This window comes from Apaloderma vittatum, unplaced genomic scaffold (assembly GCF_000703405.1).
Source record: "Apaloderma vittatum isolate BGI_N311 unplaced genomic scaffold, ASM70340v1 scaffold623, whole genome shotgun sequence".
NCBI lineage: Eukaryota > Metazoa > Chordata > Aves > Trogoniformes > Trogonidae > Apaloderma > Apaloderma vittatum.
This window is the reverse complement of record NW_009709549.1, coordinates 7,988-15,974: the sequence shown is the minus strand read 5'-3', so window position 1 is coordinate 15,974 and position 7,987 is coordinate 7,988.

Below are 7,987 nucleotides of genomic sequence, written 5' to 3'. Positions count from 1 at the left end.
ATATCTAATTTCGACATCCTCGCAAAAGATATGTTTGGTTTGCTCAGATCTATTATTTAACAAAGAGGGCTGAAATGCTCCAAAAGAAAGGTACAGTTCATGCTATATTTGATCCAGAGTTCAACAAGAGCTTTAAAATATTCTTCCAAAAATATTAGAATATATTGAAGGAAGGAAAGAATCAATCAATTACTTTTTTTCAGTTTTTTCTTCTAGTCTCATTTTAGTCGATGACTCTATACTAGATTTGTGGCTGAATTTTACAAAATCACATTTTATTAAGACATTTTGTGATACTGAATATCTACCATACAACTTTACAAGGTTATAAAAAGATTTTTTTGGTATTTTTTTCTTGGCAAACCTCACTGGAAGTTATAGACACTGATCAATATTAATTTATTGATGCAACCATCTGAAGAAAATGTGTGGGGAGGGGAAAAACCTAATTGGAATTGTAAGAGGTTAATATGTTATCACCAGAGGATGATGACCTGATCCTGTGTGTAATTCTGCAGTTGCAGATCCTTTTGCAGTAGTGCGATTTGGAGAACTGGATGTCAGTTCTGCTCACAAACCGCTTTGAAAAGGGCTTCAGAAAAACCTATTGTAAAGATGATCAGGCAAGTTATCAGAAAAAAAATGTTTTGTTGAGGCCAAAATGATTTACCTAGTGGGATCTTTTTTTACAAACTTCCTGCCAAGTTTCTTGCCAAACCACTTTGTGGTTTGGATGTGGGGATGCTCACTTATAGTTTGTGCTCCTGTGAGGCAGCCAAACTTCAGCTTGCCTTGCAAAAGGTCTCTGATCAACTTCCACATCCTAGGCCACAGAGCCAAGAGTCAGGATGATCAGAAAGCCTCAGCCCAAGGCAAAGTTCATGGCCTGCTGTAATCTGTGAACTGAGAAGCAAGGAGGTTTCAACACCACTGCACAGGGAACTCACTTAAGGATGATGGTAAGTGGAGAATTTTAACTGCTTTGGGGAATTTAAGAGCATAGAGTCTTAGTTTTGTCCTTTTCTATTGTTTTTTTCAACATTACACAAAGAAATTCTTTGGTAATCTGTGTCCTTTTTTTTAACCATTTTTAAAATGAAACAGTAGATATAGTCGCTAAGGAGAGAGCTGCTGGGAAGAGTGAAAACGCTAGACTGAAATTCTTCACTCAGAGTGCCACAACAGAGATGTTCTCTCACTCCATATTTTACACAACAGCTCAGAAGAGAAGTTGGTCTAGTGAAGGCAGATAAAGTCATCACTGCCAATCTCCACAACATACAATTATTTTGATTCATGCAATCTGCCTCTGTGATGAGATATCTCACAGTAAAGATATAATAACCACTCAAATAACTATTTAGTTATTATGGCTATATGATTCTAAGTTCATTTTAATCAAAAGTTTCAGTATCATCTGGTTTGATATCTGTTGGCAAAAATACTCTACTTGGCAATGGACAAATGGATTCACTGAACAGACACAACAGAGACTCGTTTCTAGGCCCAAACTCAGTTAAAGGAAAGTATTCCTCATGGACATTCTGTCACTGCAAAGAGAGTGGAGAATGGTGTGATTGAATGGCAGAGATGAGAGATTCCTGCATATAAGAGCATGTTCAGGCAAGCATTCCCTGGAGATGGGTGTAGGCTTGTCCTCCAGAAATTTGCAGCTGCAGCTTTTTGTTCTGGGGCTGTGAACACAGGTCTGTGGCTTTTGAGTTGTAGGTCCTGTGATGACAAACGGGTGGCATGCTGGCACTCGTCATCATTATAATTCACTAGCTCCTGTAAAAACAATGTAAGGATTTAATCTGGTGGTACTCAAAAAAGGAAGAATCTAACACCTCACACTATATGAATGCTTGTTCTATTTCAGAGGGAATGTTGAACCTCTATTGCAGCCTACTTGCTCTGATTTTACTTCAGATAATGCAGAAGAGCTATTCTGGAAGTCAGCATTCTTTCGGAAATAAAAAGGATATGGCAATTACTGCAATTGAACATTAACATGAACAGAAACAGGATCAAACAAAGCAGCCTTACAACAGCTATCATTTACTTCTATTGCAAATTTAATGGCATTAATGCACCACATACATACATTTCAGAAAGGTCAGTGGTAGGTGGCACATGACTTTCTCAGAAGATGTGAACATCAGGATAAGTATTTCAAAAGCATCGGTCTTGGAAAATGGCAGTTACAACATCATGGGCATAATGCTAATAAAGGATATGGAAAATAACCTGGACCTTGGAACATCTTTGTTGTCAACCCAGTGCTCAGTTAACGGGGGGTTACAATGGGGAGACCCAAGCAGAGCAGTTCAGTCAAATCAGATCAACTCTGCTGCCTAGAGCTAAACAAGGAGCTGGTATAACTGCCTGTTCTCCTCCTCCAGGCACAGAGGTACACAAATGAAATGAGCAGATGCCAATATGTTGGCTTGCTTGTCCCGCTACAAAACCCTAAAGAAGGGTTAATATTTTTTACAGGATCACAAAGGCAGCAGAACTAAGGACCACTGATTCTTTTGGGCACTTAGACCTATTTTCTTAGTTTTCTTTGTGTGATTATCTAAGCCACTGTCTTAGTATTTTTACTGCAGGGCCCAGATACCCATGCCAGCAGTCTGAGTAAGATGCATAATTCTTCAAGGAACCATGACCTTTTCTTGTGTGACCTAAGATGTAACAGTCTATATAATACTATAAATAAACCATCCCAGCTCACCAGTCTTTTCACCAAGCTTAGATACTGGATGCATGTGAGGAAAAGACCATGAAAAAACAGAATATAACTGTACTTTTCAAAAAGACCTTGGTTTGGTTTCAGCCCACTTTGGTGTACGTACGTAAGCAGAAAGACTGATTAGGGAGTCAGGTCACCTTCAGCACCTCGTGTCTTCAGTGAAGAAACATGCGTTGATCTGAATATTTTGATCACAAGTGCAGCTCCTTCTGTCAAGATATTTTCCCCAGTTCTTTCAGTGGAGGTCCATGACATCTGAGCACCTGACTTAGAAACCTCAGTTCTTATCTACAAGCAGGTGAGAACTCAGTCTATATTTTATGCATTAGTCTCATTCCCTAGCATATTATCCCTATTTCTGTCCCTGTGAATCTTACAATTCTTCCTCTTAACTTCCTTCCATCTTCCATCTGTTCCCTTTGATTCTCCCTTTCTTGCTCATTGCACCCTCAGCTCCTTCTCCTCTCTGACAGGGTATTATGTGTTTAAGTGGGCATTAACTCAACAGTCAAATTTCCATAATCTGGTCTTGAAGAAATGAAAAACTGATCTGGAACTTGGCTACTAATATCACATTTGGTTAATACTGTCAACTGAAAATAAGAAGAAATTTTGAAAATATGTATTTAAATTTTGGCTTTAAGGTGTCGTTTTTGTTGAAGAATTAAAAAGGGCTTTTAAAGCTAAGAAGTATCTTCCCTAGAAAAGAGATTTTTTAAAAAACATTATATGATAGTAAAAGAACACAAATCAAAACCAGTAAAATCTCAACTGTGAGTTAAATTTTGTGTTTGTTTTTAGAAGTTTGTTACCACTAAGCTGTGAGCAATTTTTAAAATCTTTTTTGGTCTACCAGAGAAATGAAAAATTCACCAAACTCTGTCTCTTGTTCCTCCTTTCCCTTCTATTTTTGAATCATCAATTTTCTCTTTGTCTGACTGCCATCAATATTATATTGTCTCTACATGGTCTAGTCTAACCTCTCACACAATAGCACTCACTGGTCTATAAACACTAACAAATTAATGCTATATTCAATGGAATGAAGCAGCACTGTTGAAAGAGATTGAGGGCGAGCAATAGAGAAATCATAGATGAATTTGCAATGTGATATTGCAGCAAAAGGAAGGGCAATGCAATCTTAGGCTATGGTCAGAGAGACATTACATTATGGAGAAAAAAAAGAAAAAGCCAATAATTTTCCTCTGTATGGCTTGGCTGCGACTGCACCTGGAATATTGTATGCAGTCCAGAGCACCAGAGAGATATTGACAAATGAGCATTCAGAGAGAAGTGCTGTAGCAGTTGTTTTACTGGGGAAAGTTTAAATGAGTTGAACAAGACAGCTGTGCTCCTCGGGGCAGCGTGGGATGGAGAGCAGCAGGGCTGGGAGCAAAGCTCTCCCTGCCATGGGGACCTGGATGGGAAGCTACTTTCTAACGAAGGTGAGAGCACCGCTGGTCTGCGTCTACATCCTACCTTTTCCCTTTTGTATTCCCTCAGGAAAAAAACCTGCTGAAACTAAGTATTCTGACAACTAAGTCACAAAAGCAAACTCCTACTTGTCTGTGGGCAGAATGTTTACCATTCCACAAAGCTGACCAGACCATCTGCCAGAAGTTAGTAATCTCTGCAGAGCTGCACAGGCTGGACATCTGGGGACAATTCAGTCCATTCCTTTGCCTGTCACAGCTGGGAGAGGAAATACCACTAATGGGTGAGGTAGAAGGACTATCTTATTTCCATTTCTCACTTTCACATCAGAATTTGACATGAGAATGGACTGCAACAGAGAAGATTAATAATGAAATTAAATCAGCTGTGCAAGACCTAGCCCAGATCAGGGTCCAGATACCCTCTGGTTGTGCAAATATGTACTGTGGAAAGCCTTGAAATATCAAGAATTTAAGCAAACGTCCTGTGACAGCATATGTTTGTATCACATCATGCAGAATATTTGTTTTTCAGGATGCTTTGAGAACATCTGCAGTGGTCCTGTGCAAGCTGCAAATGGTACTTCAGCAAGCAATCTGCTCTCCCCAAAAGGACACATTATACTTCACCAGAAGAACAGCAGGTGACTGCCCTAGACTCAGAGAGTTTCCCTCCTGATTTCTGTGACACATCCGAAGAAGAGCAGGTGGCTGCAAGGAGCTGTGAGTTGTGAGTAGGTATAGAAACTGAAATTTCCAGATTGATTATATCATATGGAAAGTATGTTACGATCTGAATACTTCTGATGAGGACATCTGCCATGCAAATAGTTAACCACATCCTCCTAAGGATGTGTCAAAAAGGGCATGATCAGGCATTTATCAGCACTTGGCTTCTTTAAGAAAGCTTCCACACATCAGTGTTTTCAATACTGCATTTTTTTTTTTGGCTCTGGGACTGTTCTCTGCCTTAGTTTACTTTGCTGTGTGCTGCATCCCTGAAGGCGTGTACTTGAGAAGCCAGTAAATATTAGGTGAAGCTAGAGAAGTGGGATGCAGTGGAACGCAGGCTCTGGTGGCCAAAGGCTACAACCTCGTCCCCATATCTCCAGGGAAAGCTCATCTGAGAGGTCCTGTGATCTGCAGACTCAGAGAAGAAACTGGCATCAAGGATTTAATCAGATCATAGAATCATAGAATGGCCTAGGCTGGAAGGGACCTTAGAGATCATTTAATCCAGCCTCCTTGTTGCCAGTGATGCCACCTCTCGACTAGATCCGGCAACACATGGGGACCGAACAGGAATCGAATCCGCGACTTTGATGTTGATAGCGCCACACTCAACTGACTGAGCTAACTGGCCCCCTAAGATCTAGCTGACTTGAAAGTAGCTCCTCTTTAGAGGACATTTGTCCTCTAAAGAGATGTGTGGTGACAACAAGAGACACTGACTTAAGTGTAACAGGAAAGAAATAAAACTATTGTCATTTTACAGGGAGAAGATATATGTAGTACATTTTATTAGATGAAATAGTAAACATCAAAGTCTAATATATACACCTAGGAGCTAAGTATTAGTTGTGCAGTAAGAAGCAGAACTTGCAAACTGGCTCAACTATCATTTAGGAAGCCACAGTGAAATGTCTAATTTATTATACAAATCAGAGCAGGGCAGAATAAGGTATTCTGTTTAATCATAAAGATTTGGAGGGGTGGAAGTCTTGCATTTTTGAGCTAGACTGAATATTTTATAAAGTCAAATCTCCTCACTTAAACGAAGGCATTAAACTAGAGTGAAGAAAGTGAAAGAGGTCACACTGTTTCATCGAGATTACTTTCAAGTAGTTAGTCACTAATTCATCGGGGTTTTCACAAGAAAAACGGCTCAAGTTTCTCTTGCAGCCAACTAAGCTGCTATATGGTCCAAGAAGTGTCTAGTTAAATGACTTATATAAACCAAGAAAGGGCAGGAATCCTTGCCAATATTTCTGTCTAGGGGATAAGTATGTTTCCTTTTTCTCTGCTCCCAGAATGTATTGTCTACATATGCTCTTAGTGACATCAGGAGTAAGTTGAATAAGTGCTCGATTCGCCAGTTGGTTCACAAGTGGAGATAATTCTTATCTTCACAGGCAGGAAAAGTGTCTTTTAGGAGGGAAAGCTGCAGTTCATTCCAAGCGTTAATCACAAGAAGCCTGAAGCATGTGCAATACCATTCCCTTCAAGGAACATTATGTGTTAATTACGGTCAGCGGCCAAATTTGTGAGGACTGTGTTAAAACTGTGGCCCTCTAGTCAGCAAGATGCCTAAATCTCTCTACATCCTAATCCCTTTCTTGTTTCACCTGGCCTGGGATTGCTTTCTTAACTCAGTTATGCTGTGGGAAGGTTGCAAAGATCATGTGATTTCTTGAAATTCTCAGGTCAACCTGACTTTCAATTCTTCGCAAGAAGGAGATAGAGGGAGAGAAATGCGAGCCACCTGCGTCTTCTTTTCATCCTATTCCAAGCAATTTCAGGGGAAAAGTTAGAGAGCTGATGAAACTAAGATGAACGCTGCTTCATCATTGGTAAGGCAGTCACATCTTTTTTGTTTTTTTTTCTTTTTTGCCAGTGAAGTTCAGTGTGTGAATTACTGCACAAGACCAGGGCATATTTTGTCTTTCAAAGGCCTCTTGCAAACTTCTCTGAAGTCAAGGCAAACTGTCCATTGAGTTCATAGGCTTGGGATTAGCCTTTAAAACTTCTGACTTAAAGCCATTATTTCAAGATCCAGACTCTTATCCAAAAGTTCCTGAATTTTAGAGATGCTTCTTTGAAGAGTTCCTTGGGGATGTGTAATTACCTTTAATCGATTTTAGGGATTCACAAAGTAAGCTGTTGCTGATTACATGATTTATATATGCTCTCCATAGACTTAGAGGGGCTTCGTGCATTAGTTTACAGTGTTTATTTCTTATTATGGAAACTACATGATAATAGTGGTTTCAATTATAAGCCTATTAAGCAGGTAATTGACAACACGAGTGCACTATAAAGTTACACTACGCTTGCTTCAATGCAAGTGCTGCATTGTGTTTTTAGGCAGACAGTGCTGATAAGCAGTGCATAAATGATTTCCTAATTAACTGGTCCTGTCAGGGTCCCAGTTTCACTCAACAAGCGAGTTGGCCAAGAGTTCATTTGTCTCTTCCCTTTCCCTCCTCAGCTATATCATCTCCTGTGATGAGAAACTCTTAATCTCAACAGGAGTCTTGCCCAGACCATGGCAGCAAATGCATGCTGTCAGTTGTACTGTCAATGATCACATCTCTTTCAAGATCATAGCTGCAGAAGATCACTGAAAACAAGAGGGTGACTGCTTGAAAGAGGGTTATGATTCTTCCCCTCGAGAGATGCTTCTAAGGGAGTCATGAGTGTTCAGCCTAATGTCTCTCAGTGAATTCTCAGGATAGTTGGAAATGATACCTGAGACCTCAAATGCTCTAAGAAAAGTTTTAACTCATATTATTAATGCATCAGAAGAGTCAATAGTCTTTTATGGGCTTAGAGTGGTGAGAGATCAAATTCTGTGTAAAAGAATACACACACACAGGAAAAAAAAATAAATAATAAAAAAAAAGAAGTGAGGAAAATACCACTAACAGAATCCAGGTGTTCTGGATGCTTATTCTTCTTTTTGAAATAAGAAAGTTGACAGTTCAAAGAAATATTGATCTGGGTGATACTGCAGATAATCAAATCTCATCTTAGTTTACTTATGACCAACTCAGGGTGACTTTATGAGCTCTCATTTAAAGTC